Source organism: Ammospiza caudacuta, chromosome 2 (genome assembly GCF_027887145.1).
Source record: "Ammospiza caudacuta isolate bAmmCau1 chromosome 2, bAmmCau1.pri, whole genome shotgun sequence".
Taxonomy (NCBI): domain Eukaryota; kingdom Metazoa; phylum Chordata; class Aves; order Passeriformes; family Passerellidae; genus Ammospiza; species Ammospiza caudacuta.
In genome coordinates, this window is record NC_080594.1 from 107,788,427 (window position 1) to 107,801,375 (window position 12,949).

The 12,949-nt window shown below is 38.1% G+C and overlaps 1 protein-coding gene across 1 annotated transcript in view; it reads left to right on the top strand.

Moving 5' to 3' along the window:
• POLA1 (DNA polymerase alpha 1, catalytic subunit) overlaps positions 1–12,949 on the top strand; it is a 184,676-nt gene that overhangs the window by 52,263 nt on the left and 119,464 nt on the right.

Sequence of the window (12,949 nt, forward strand, 5' to 3'; positions counted from 1 at the left end):
CCAAGATACATCTGTTATTTTAGTGGGGGGTGGGGTGAGGGACAGCTTATCTTCCAGGTGTTCACTGGGGACTAGTGACTTGGATTCATGGGACATGTGTGTTTCTTGGAATTGGCTGGCCCTGTTTTCCCTATAGGGAAGCATTAGTATGGAAGATCTGCCTCATAAGCCCCTCAAATATTGGTCACTGTTGAGATCAGAGGTGGTTTTTGTAAAATGTCATCCTTTGATATGACAGGTAAAGACTTTGCTGTTTTTCCTGGATCATTGCTTTTTCACTAGGCTGACTTGAGCCTCAAACTGATTTTCAGTCATGTTAGTTGACCCAGTTTTTGAAGACTCATTACTAGCCAATATTTTTTCTGTTCTAATAATGTAGAATTTCTGTATTGGTAACAACTTTTTTGGCATTTTTTTCTAATATATGGACCATTTTCTTTTATTACCAAGATACTTGAAAAACTTGTCATGTCCTTGAAGGATCCTGTAGAAGTCTTTGATCTTTTTTCTCCCCTGCCCTCCTCTTTTGCTTATTGTGTCTTCTGCAGCACGGTGGAAAGCCTTGGGAAAAAAAGGTGCTTGAAGTATATGGAAATTAAAATGTTTAGTACCAGAGACAGCTGATGTTCTCCCAAAGTAGGCAACATCTTTTGCAGAAGTCCCAGCTGCACATGGTGTTGTGTCATTGCTGAGAATTTTCTAACCTGGTGAAAGACATGTCCATTGTAAATCACCAGCTTAGCCTGGAGGTTTTGCTTTGCCATTGTTGAAAAATTGCATGGACAATGATTTTGTCTTAAGGCTTGAAAATTCAGCCACCAGCAGTGTTGGCAAACTGTTTTCAGAATCACTGTAAAATCTGCGTGATGCAGACTTTGTAAGTGGTTTTTATTTCTCAGCTTCCAGGCAATTTAAATATCTTTTCTCCTCTATCTAACCTGTTAAATTACCTCTCTCTGTTAGGGTGAGCATACCTCATTTAGTCAGATGTTACTTAGTTGATGATAGGACTGCAAGCACATGTGGAAGAAAGTGGGGAACGTGTTTTCTACTTGATCTGAATGCCTCTTTGTCTTCTGCTTTCTCTTTCCTACGGTTACTGTTGGTCTGCCAGGTGTGCCTTTTTGAATGAAAATGAGAAACTTCTTTAGTGTAGATCTCTTACTGTGGTTGGGATGAGGCTCTTTTGAAAAGCTTTGAAATTAGATGTTAATTACCTTTCTCTTCTACTGGATAATCTTCTGTACTTTAACCAAATAAGGATAATCTTCTATACTTTAATCAAATAAATATTCAAATACTTTGAATTTGCCATATTTCAGCTTTTTGACAGTTTCTTATGCGATGGATTGTAGGAGAGCAAGTGCTCATGAAAGGGCAGAACTTAAATAGAAAAAAAGCCATAGCAGTTCAGGTGAATGGGGCAGTTGATATATCATAGTTAAATGGAATTAGTCTGAACAACTACACAGTGGTGGCCAGGAAGAGAGCTGTCAAGGTTCACATCAGCCTTTTAAGATGGTAGATGCCAATATCATGAGGTTATAAGCCTGAGAAGGATGCAGTGAAGTCCATTCTAGATCACATTTTAGGGTAAGATTTTCATTATCTCGGTCAAATTATGATTGGTTCTTGACTTTGTATATTAAATATCTTCCTATAATTGTATGCATACATATGGTCAAAATAACTGCGCAGGTTCATAAACATAAGGTACCTCTGGGGTACTGTGTCTCAGAAATGAACATGACCTGCAGAAGAGAACAGGCATCTCTGATCAGCCATGTTTCATTTGTATTTCCTGGGAAAATGCTTTAAAGTCTCTTGTTTCACAGCTTATCAAGATTTACCAAAATTAGCATGATCTATTTCAGAAAGCAGCAATAACTCTACAGTGTCTTGGAGGCTGGTGGGCAGGTGTATTTTGTTGTTTTTTTTTAATCCAACAGAGTTAATGTATTTTTTAATATGTAAAAAGTTCAATATTCCTGATTTTCTTTCTCTTTTTTTTTTTAATAGACACTCAATATTCTTTAGCCCTCTCAAGGGAATGTATGTGGGCTTTTTTCATGGCATTTATGTCATTTTAATGATAGATTCTTTGAATGTGTGTGTGTTTGGTTGGTTTGGTTTCCTTTGTTGACTGAGGCACACAGGGAGATCCATCTGAACATCAGGAAATAATTTTTTATGGTGAGGGTGGCTGAGACCTGTCACAGCTCGCCCAGGGAACGTGTGGAGTTCCATCACTGGAGATACTCAAAGGTGTCTGGACATGGTCCTGGACAATCCAGCTCTAGGTGGCCCTGCCTGAGCTGGAGGGCTGGACCAGATAAACTCTAGAGGTCCCTTCCAACCTCAGCCAGCCTGTGGTTTTGTGATTAAATATTTTCTTTTTTTTTTTTTTTTTTTTTCTAATTCAAACCAGGCCTTAAAATACCAGCAAATTCTTACAGGGATTTTTATTCCTACAGCATATCCCTATATGTGCTTCTGTTTTGGGGATTGGTTTGTTTGTTTGTTTGTTTGTTATTTTAGGCACCTGTAGTTATCCATGGGCATTAAAAGGGAGCTTAGCAACATTTGTATCTGTAATAGCAGGGGATGAAATCAAGCCACTGTCCACCAGTGCTTGTGGTTGGATTATTATGTTGGCACTAAAACTCAGGGCCCTGCAGGTCTCATTTCAGATCTAATTCTAATGAGGATATTGAATGACTGGTGTGACAATAATGTTAATCAGTGCTGGTTCCTTCTACTTTAACTGAAAAGTGAGAGCAAGAGAGAGCTTTGAAAGAAGGTTTCCTTGGCATATGAGTGAAAGCTGAGTTTTTTATTAACAATTCAAACTCCTGTAATAAGTAGTAGGAAAGCTTATTAGCTATGTTTTTAGATTAAACAAAACCTTTAGGTTGTGATGTTCTTTCTTTTAACAGAATTTGTGGGATGACGAATTTAAATGAAAATTTCTAAAGTCGAAGATTGATTGAGTTGAAGTATGTAGCACGAAATCAATCCTGTCAAATTGTAGGGAAATAAGTGAGACATTTATAAACATTGTTAATGTTTTAGAAATCTGGTTTTGTGCAAATGTATTTTGAATTCTTTATAAATGAGATAACAGTAGGTCTAAATGACAAATTAAAGATTTAAAAAATAATCAGCATGCCTCTCTTGTAGTAATGGATTTATGGAGGTAGCATGCTTAACTTGCATTTGTAATTAAGATTTTTCCATCATTAGAATAGAAATGTATTCCTGTTGAGCAGTATCTTTTTATGTGATTTATGTGGATTGAATGAGTGGCAAAACTCCACTACTTTAATCTGTTAATGTGGCTAAAAGTCAGTATTTGGATTGGATTCCTAGAGGGTCATGCTGAAAGGTTAAATACATTTGTCTGTTTTCTTAGTCTTCAAATTTCCATATTCTTTGCAAGTAACAAACAAATCCATGTCCTGTGGGATTGTACAATGACAGCTTAGCAACTTCATTAGTAATGAAGCCACACTGCTGTTCATTTCAAACCTCTAAATACTGAAATGGGTGGGCTGTACGTGGAGTGCTTAACAACAGACTAATGCAGAAAAGAAACTTCTGAAATTATAATTTCTTTGCACAAGTTTATAGTCCTGAAAAATGTAACTGTATGCATTGATAAGCCACTAACCTTGTTCCATTTTTAAAAACAGCACAAGGGTCCTGGGCTATGAGACAGACTAGAAAAGGCATTAAAAGTGCCCTATACTACAGTTATAGGTAATTGACCAAGTGACCCCTGGCTGCTGAAACCCTAAAGGCTGATAATAAGGTGGTCCCTTTCAGGAGTTTGCTTTTACATGAAGCTCATATTTTCTCAATTGGAGTACTCCCAAAGTTGTCATGGAACATATTTCTGTTTCTGCAGGAGCTCTTTGACATCAAATGTGGTTCCATCCTTAGCTCTTAGGTGATTATGATATATGTGGTGTGGTGAATGTCTGTGGATAGGCAATAGCTTCCAATGACATGGACCCTTTTATTCCTTTGCATCCTTACAGGAAAAATCTGGAAGGTGAACCCACCCTACAGTTCCTATTCCTGATTTAGAGTTGCAAGCCCTATTTAACAAGCAATTTAGGATTGTAATTTAGGATTGTTAACTAGTAATTTTCTTTTGTAGTTAGTTTAAAAATAGTTAAAAAGCTTAAATAAGCCTTTTTAAAAAATGTTATTTCTACATTATACATCTTACAATTGTTTGGTTGGTTAGTAAATGCTTACTATTTTCTAGAAGAGTCTTTCATATCCTGAGGAGCTCTGTCTTGGGCTTTGGTTGGTTGTTGGTTTCCTTGTCAGACATATCTAGGGAATTTGGGAAGCTCATTTTTAAGAGATAATCTAAAAAGACTGTGTCTGACTCTGACAGACTGTCAGGAGCTCTTTCCATCTGTATCCAATCCAGCTTCATCATATGCTGTAAAGGAGTTGCACAGAACAAATCAGAACTGAGACTTCATACTGTTAACCATGTGTGTTCCTCATCCCTCATCGTATTTTCAAATCTTTGGAGCAATCTCTAGGTCCTGCCTTAAGCAGAAAATGTTAAGCATGCCATGTAGAGCTGAAACTGTTTGATAGAATCACAGAATATGCTGAGTTGGAAGGGAACCATTGGGATCATTGAGTCCTGGCCCTGTGCAGGACACCGCAGGAGTCACACCACGTGTCTGAGAGCATTCCCAGACACTTCTGGAGCTCTGTCAGGCTGGTGCTCTGATCACTTCCCTGAGCAGCCCAACCACCCTCTGGGTGAAAAACGTTTTCCTGATATCCAGCCTAAACCTCCCTGGCTCAGCTTCAGGCCATTCCCTTCACTGGTCACAGAGTGAAGACATCAGTGCCTGCCCCTCCTCTTCCCCTGATGAGGAAGCTGTCACTGCAGTGAGGTCTCCCCTCTGTCTCCTCCAGGCTGAACAAGTGACCTCAGTGGCTCCTCATAAGGTTTCTTGTCCCTGGCACCACCTAAAAAGGCTTTTACTATACTGCTAAAAGAGATGAGAAATCTGCGCACAGAGCTGTGTCTGAAGGCTTGGAGGAAGTATCCCAACAAGTTATGTGTTTATGGGACTGAAGATACAGATGTGATGTAAGACAGAGTGGCAGGGTGTGGTGTTCCAGGCTGACAGGAGGGAGGAGGAAAGTCCATAAGCATTTGTAAAATAGCCTGTATAAGTAATGTACATTATTCCACATATAATGTGGAAACATATCATAATAATTTTTATTATTACTCTCTGGGTAAATGCAAAATTAAAAGCTGGGTTTTTTTAAGTACAGTTGTGAACCCTCTAGGCATTCATATACAATTGATCTCTCATCTTTTGCATTTGAGTAGTTTTGGTGGAACCTTGAACATCCCAGTATAGCTGGGAAGGTGAATGTACAGGAACTTCTTGCTCAGTCATTGGGGCTCATAATCTGCGAGATCTGAAGCAGATTATTTTGAAGTCTTTCAGAATGTTCCTTTCTTTCAGAGCAGAGAGATGACCTAGAAAGTGCCAGAGCTTTGTCTGTAACGCTGTGCTGGAGGCACTGCCTTATTCACATGGATGTGCTTGGAGAGGTCCCCTTGCTGTTGGTTACATGGTCCTTCCTGCCCACATATCCCACCCTGTGCTTGCCAGCATGGACATGCACTCCAGCCCAGTGCTGGCTCCAGGCTCTCCTGCCAGCCTGTTGGCACAGATAATTTTGTCCCATTTAGGCAAATGGATCCTTCCTTGCCCAAGGAATTCTTGGTGCTGACACCAGCTGCAGCCAAGGAGGATGAATAAGTATTGTTTAACTTTATAAAAACACCTGTCATGTTGTCTAAATATATCTAATTTAATGAAACAAAATTATATGCTTTATGAAAATCCTGCATGACATTTAAGAAATTAGGTAAGAGAACTTTCTTTGCAGGCTAATTAGAGGCTAAAATACTTTTCTGAATTTGCATAAATGTTGCTTTGATAGACAATCACTTAGTTAAAATGAAAGAACAGTTTTAAAGCAGTTCAAGCCACTTATAAAGATTTTTTGATGGACACAACATCCACAAACAGTCTATTCATTACCAGAGCTACCATGTCCTCTTATCTCCTATAAAATGTCAGGATAATTTTCAGTGGGTATTACCTGTATCTAGTCAGAGATTGCCTTGTTCTGTTTAGTGTAGCTATTGTAAAATGGCCATGGTTCTTGAAGAAGAAGGCTGTATTGTTCAGTAGAAGGATTTTTTATTTTAATAATACTCATCAGGTAGTGCAAATGTGTCCTGTATCTGTTTTGCTCTTTAGCACTTGATTGTCTTCTCCCAGGCCTTCCTTTTTCTCCAAGCACACTAGTTGTGGATATTACTTAAAAGATGCTGACCAAGAGAATCTTAGAAAAGTTTTAATTCTAGTTTTTTGCTTTTTATTTAAAAAAACACCCCAGAAACAAAGGGGAGGAAGATTTGATTCTCAGGGAGTTTGTTGTCATCTCAGGTAGTGCACTGAGTTTATCTACTGCTTAAAAATGTTTAATCTTTGGAGTTTTATTTCTTTTTCAGCTTTATAGGCATACTTGATGTTTTTGAAAAAACATCTCTACTGATTCTGAGACATACTCCCTGATTTCTCCAGGACTCCTAGTTATATGGCTGTGAGAGTAACTTCTCTTGGACATGGGACTGCGCTTGCATCTCTGTCACTTTGAGATTGAGAGACATGTTTATGTATTTGAAAGATAACTTCTAACTCTGTAGTTTTAAACCTGATGTGGAGAATGGTATGGTTATTATTCCCTGCTCTGGAATAGATTTTGCTGTTATTCAGATGAAAATTTCTGTGCTCTGGTTTTAAACCTTGACAGGATTTTAACTTGTCTGACTAAAAAGGAAGCTTTTGTTTATTAGTAATCAATTTCATTATTTATTGTTCTTGTCATTTTATTTTTTCTAGTGAAAGACCGATTATATTTTGCTGAATGTGTTAAACCTGTTCAGTTTGGGAACCAAAGCAATGTAAAGCTTTCCTGTCTAAATGTTTGCTCATTCCACTGAAACAAATGCTGTTGTTTTCTCTAAGGAGAATGCATAAGCATTTAAATATTGAATAACTTAATATATGTTTTGGTATCATTAAGAAATAGTAAATGATGCTTGTCATAGTCTTTCTTAATTAGGAGGGATTTTACTTGCGGTTTATGATGCAGTTACCTTTGATACAGTTGCAGTCAGCTTACTCAGCAAAGCTACCTTTGCATCTTACATGTCAAGCACAAATTTGTTTAATGCTTTGGAATAAAAAGAGAATCATGAAAGTTAATGAGGCAAGATTTGTACCACATTCTTCAAGGGATTTTAAATGCTGTTGATCTTGTTTCTTCATTGAGTGAAACAGGGATCCTTGCTCCTTCATTTTAGGTGTTCAGTTTTTGAATGAGTTAGAAAGAAAATAATAGCATGGGTGGGCTGAGCCCTGGTGCTTCTCTAGGAACTGTCCATGTGTTTGGTTTCTCTGGAGGGTTAGGAGATGCCGGGGCTGTACCAACATTTTTCACAGCTAGTTATCACATGGACACTGTATTCCTGCTGCTTCTGGGAACACAGAACACTTCTGGGAAGTGGGTCAGAGTCAGATCAGTTACCTTCTATGCACTCAAGTGTTCAGCTTTATTGTTGAGCACTCCATTTCTCAGTTCTGAGATTGTAAAATCATTTCCAACATGGAAGTTTTTGTGTGTATTTGGTTTCTTATTTGTTGTTGTGGGGTTTTTTTTGTTGATTGTTTTTTTATTTGTTTTTGTTTGTGGTTTTTTTTTCATTTTGTTCAATGCTTTTAAGAGTATGTTTCATTGTTCTTTCTTTCATCCTAATACCAAAATAACACTTTCCAAAATAGGCAAAATTTGTTTTAGTATAGCATGGTTTGTAACATACTGTATAGAAAAATCAGTAGTTTCACAATTTAATAAGAAAACAATTCTGGTTCTCCCATTCTCTTCAGCGAAGCTCACTACAAATACTTGAAGTACTGTAGAATTTTAAGGATATAATTGTTTCTGGCACCAAGGGAACTTTGTCTTCAAATTCTAATTTGATTCTCATCATCATCTGTGTTTTATTGTAATCTTTGCATTTCTTGTCAAAATGTGACAAATATACACATAATTTTTTTCTGTACTCAGCACATTTCTGTTGTTGCCTTTTTTGTGTCTTCTGTTGTTTGTGAAGCAAAAGATTCCACCTTTTCTTGGCATGCAAACATGTGTCACTGGATCTTTGTGTACACTGCTTCAGCCCTTGGAACCATTCTCCCTGAGGTTTTGGTGCTCCATCCAGTACTGCTGTTTTATCCAGGAGCTGTGAAAGTTGTGTTACTGTCTGTCAGCTTTGCTGGGTGGAGTATGAACAGTTAATTTCAGCATTTCTGAGGAAAAACAAAACCAAAACAACACAGAAGGAAAAACTTTGGCAGTTTGGGTGTATTTCTCATGCTGTTAATGTTTCATAGGAGTGCACATTTTGGAGAAATGTAACTTTGGATGTATTGTCTAAGTACACCAAATACTCAGTAAAAGCTCCTTGAAACAAACTTATTAACCACTTGAATCTGATCACTCAAACTTTTCTAAATCAAGTCCATTGTCTGATAAAAAGACTGAGTTGCTGTTCTTCATTCTCTGTGGCATAAGGCCTCCACCTTTCTTTCACTTATGCTTAGGGCATATGTGTCTTTTTGTCCAGCAATAGAAACCTTTTCTGAAAGTCCTCCTTTATAAAATCTTTTTACAGCATCCTGTGACAGTGGTTTATCAGTGCTGGTCTACTTAAGACAAAATTCTAACAAAGTTATTGAATAGGTTACAAAAATACAGAGGTTCAGAAATACTTAGAGTAGTGAGTGGTGTTACTGGAACACAGTTTTTCCATCTCATTTATTCCTCTGTCCCATGGGAAGGAATAGCTAATAAGAATTAGTAAAGCAGGTGACAGAATTATTTTCTTACTACATAATTGAAGAAGTAATTAAATGATATGGAAAAATATATCAGGTCTACTCTAGATAAGTGCAGATGGTTTTCAAAAATGCAGTTTTTTACAGGGCCTTAAGGTTGCTTGTTTTTCTCCTCGTGCAGAGTGAATGCACAAGGAGAGGTGAGGGTAGGGTTTGTTTGTTTGTTTATTTGGGGTTTTTTTGGTGTATGCTTCTCTGGTACAATGTTTTTATAATGACTGTACTCATTCTTTTCAGTCAACTCTTAAATTTTCCCTTCTGTTCCTTCATGTCTGTGACCCCAGGATTCTGCAGAAAATGTGTGTTCACAGGAGAAATCTTTGCACCAGCATATTAGTTTTATATGCTCTCATTGGTTTTTAACTCTTGTATCTTAGTTTGTGTCTACAGAAACATCCTCTCAGCAGAAGGTACTCTGCAGAGGTTTTTAAATAAGGGATCTTCAAAAATACTTGATGTAATAAATAATAGTAAAGCTGTTCTTTGTATATTTGTATTTTTTAACCATTCCCTATCTTAAATCACAACCTCATTTAATTAAGTAATTAATGAGTTGGGGTAGGATTAGAACAGGGAATTTTGCAGTTTGATGAGGGCTTGTCTGCAATTATGATCTTTAAGTTTATATTGAATTGCAGTTCATGGGTGAGAGAATGTGTGTTGCTAGCCTTACTTTTGCAAGAAAAAAAGTTGAAAGAGTTTCACAGATGTTCACTGTTCTGAGAAGTTCACAGGTTTTTAGAAGTATATATTTGCTGGGGGGAGGGGGCATGGCTGTACAGATGGGTTGCCAGGCAATTAATTCTTCCTACTTGGAGCGGGAGACAATCCAGCTCTCATAAGGAGTGCAGTATTGTTTGCAAAGGAAACTACCCAATACCATTTTTCCTATTCTCTTCCTTCTTTCTTCTGTCTTCCCACCTCCCTTCCTCTGCTGTGCATTTCTGAGAAATTGCTCAGGATTGATATGATAGCAGAGCTGTCATTCTCTTGAACAAAAAAAAAAAAAAAAGTCACTTTTATTCTAGGTATTTTAATAGAGTCCCATTAAGGATGTATTGCTGACTGAAATATTGGCATGAAGGGCTCTCACTGAGCTGAGCCCAGGAATTAAGAAGTCAGGAAATGGGCTGCTGCATTGCTAAAGAACCTTGTGTGACACAGTATCTCCTGATTGGGGGGATCATTACTGCTATTATGACTCGACTTGCGTAGGAATTTTAAATTTCATCTGAATGTCAGTAATAACCCTCTTAGCAAATTATCCTGAATAAAATCACGAAGGCATTTTATATAATAGGTGTTGAATTACTGGATAGATTTGCTAATTAAATACTCTTTGTTCTGCTGCAGTTGACATTACAGGGTAAGATCTTGAACAATTATTCTCAACAGCTGTACTTTGTTAAGGGAAAAATTAACTACAAAGTTTATTTTTTTTCTACACTTGAAATTGGCAGATTTTTGAAACGTGCTTGAAAAAATTCCATCATCCAGTTGGTAATGAGAGGATAAATATGCAGGTGTTGCTGTGAAATCAGATAACTACTGACTGCCTTATTAATGAATTTAGCAATACTTTATAACCTTCTGTTTTGTAGCTGTTGGCACTTCCAAGTGATCTCCTGTCAGAACGGGTGGCACTAGCATATGCCAGTCACTTGATGAAGCCAACTTGTCTGTGACCCTCTTGCTGTGATTACCTACACCTACTGCTGTCCTCAGGGACAACTGTGAAATGGTTTTTGCACAGCCAGACAATTTTTTTAGTAGGGGGTATTCCTTAATAAAAAAGAAAAAAAAGTTATCTTTCTCATTATTAATGGAATTATTTCAGAGAGTGAAGTAGAAAATGCCAGAGATTATCAAGGGAAAATTGATAGGCCTTCCTTTCTTTTCAGTATAAACTCTTCATTTTGGTGTAATTTTTCAATTTTGTTTCAGGGACTCCTGTTTGCTTTTGGAGTACTAAGGGAGAGGCAGAACCTTTCTCTGTAGGAGTTAGCTAATACATAAGAGAAAGGGTTGTGGGGTGGTGAATATGTTGGAATTTTGACTACTTTATATGAAATTTAATATCATGTACCAGTGATATATCTTTAGAATTATTTCAAAACTCCATAGAAAAGTGGTGGGGTCGAATGTCTGAATCACTCACTAGGAGATGAATAGGAGTGGAATACCCTCTTTGAGCTTCTAATTAAGATGGAATTGTGTGTGTCTGATTCCAGTGACAGGTACAGCCTAGCAGGAATCTGCAGTTAGGGCTCACCATTTTCCTGTTCTATAAAGAAGAGTGAGGACAGCTGAGGTTTCTGCACCTTTGGACTTCAGCAGAGTTCAGGCATCACATTGTTTGAGTGCCTGGTTTGCAGCACCAGTGGATGGTCTTTAAATCAACTGGATTTTTTGAACTTGACCCAGAGACTGTAAATCCATAGATATCCATATGTGCTTGGGGAATAACCCTGATAAGGACATGTGTCAAAGTTACATCACAGTCTGGAACTGAACCTGTCTTCAAGTGCTTTCAGTGCATAATTGCAGACAAAAATCATTCTTGCACTGTGGTAATGTAAAGGTTCTGAAATACTGAAGAAACTTGCCATTGGTGTTAAAGGAATGACAGTGTTGCCATCCTGTTTGTGTGTAGAGGGGGAGATTTCACCTGTTTCAGAATTGCTGTGACAGCATAGGCAGCATCACAATAATCAAGACTCTTGGCTTCACTTTGGACTCCTTGGCCTTATGAAAGTAATGAGATTTCCCTGAACATGATCTTATTCCCACTGAGCATGGACAGCTCTTGCCTGTTTGTCCCTTTTTTTCCTCATCCCTGCTGATCTCTACTGCTTAGCTCCCTGCCATAGGCTTCTTGACTACAAGTCTTAATTCTGCCTTTTGGCAAATATGGCCAAGGAGTATTGTAATTTAATATGTGAAAAATAGTGAAGGTGAGACTTGGTTAATAAATTTGATGTAAGCTGTTCATAGTGTGTTGCCTGACTATATTTTGAGTTCCAGATTGTTTGGCTTCACCTAACAGACTCTGATCTGTCATTGCTGTAACTTGTTGTTCAGATTAATCCTCAAGAAAATTTAAAATACAAATATATATGACTAGCAGGATTGGCTGAAGAAAAACTGAGGTTTCTGCTGAGTGGCAATGGAAAGGACTGAAACCAAGGAAGTGGATTCTGGAGCTGTGTGCCAGAGCACCACCAGGATGTTGATAAGAAGGACATGGGGGGTACAGAGGAACTGTGGCCAAGTGACTGAAGGAATGGACCAGATGTTGGTTCTCATGCAGCTGTGCAGAATTCACCAAGCTCTTCCTGCTGCTCCAACTACACTTTTTTTTTTTTCATTAATCTCATTTGATTGTCCCTTTTCTGTGCTCTAGCTGTAACTGTGGCTTCAGATGAGGTGCTCTCCCCACCCTCCACTGTGCTGAGCACTATTAGAGGTGGAAGCAGCAGCCTACTCACATGAGGTCTCTAGCTATTTCTGAGATTCAGAGTGGTGCTGTTCAGAGCATTTGGGAAACTTGGATGCCAACTCTTGGGTGAGGAACAAGCCTGGTTACACCCCTTGACTCGAGACCTGTGTCCTGTCTGTATCCCAGCTCTGGTTTCCATAACGAGTTTGATTTTTGATTACCCATCTTGAGATCATTACAAGGGTAATCAACCTTTGACTAAGTCTTCTAAAGTGAGCACCATCCAGGCTGGACTGAATCAGACAGGATGTTTTTGGGAAAAAATTCAATGACATCAGGAAATAAGATGATGGATATGAAGGCAACAACTGACCTAAACTACTGAAAGAGACTTAATTCTGGCACTTGCTGATTAGGTTGTATTTAAGCCATTTGATTTAGTGTTCTTTTTTCCTAAGGTAGAATGTGTGCATGCACATGCAAT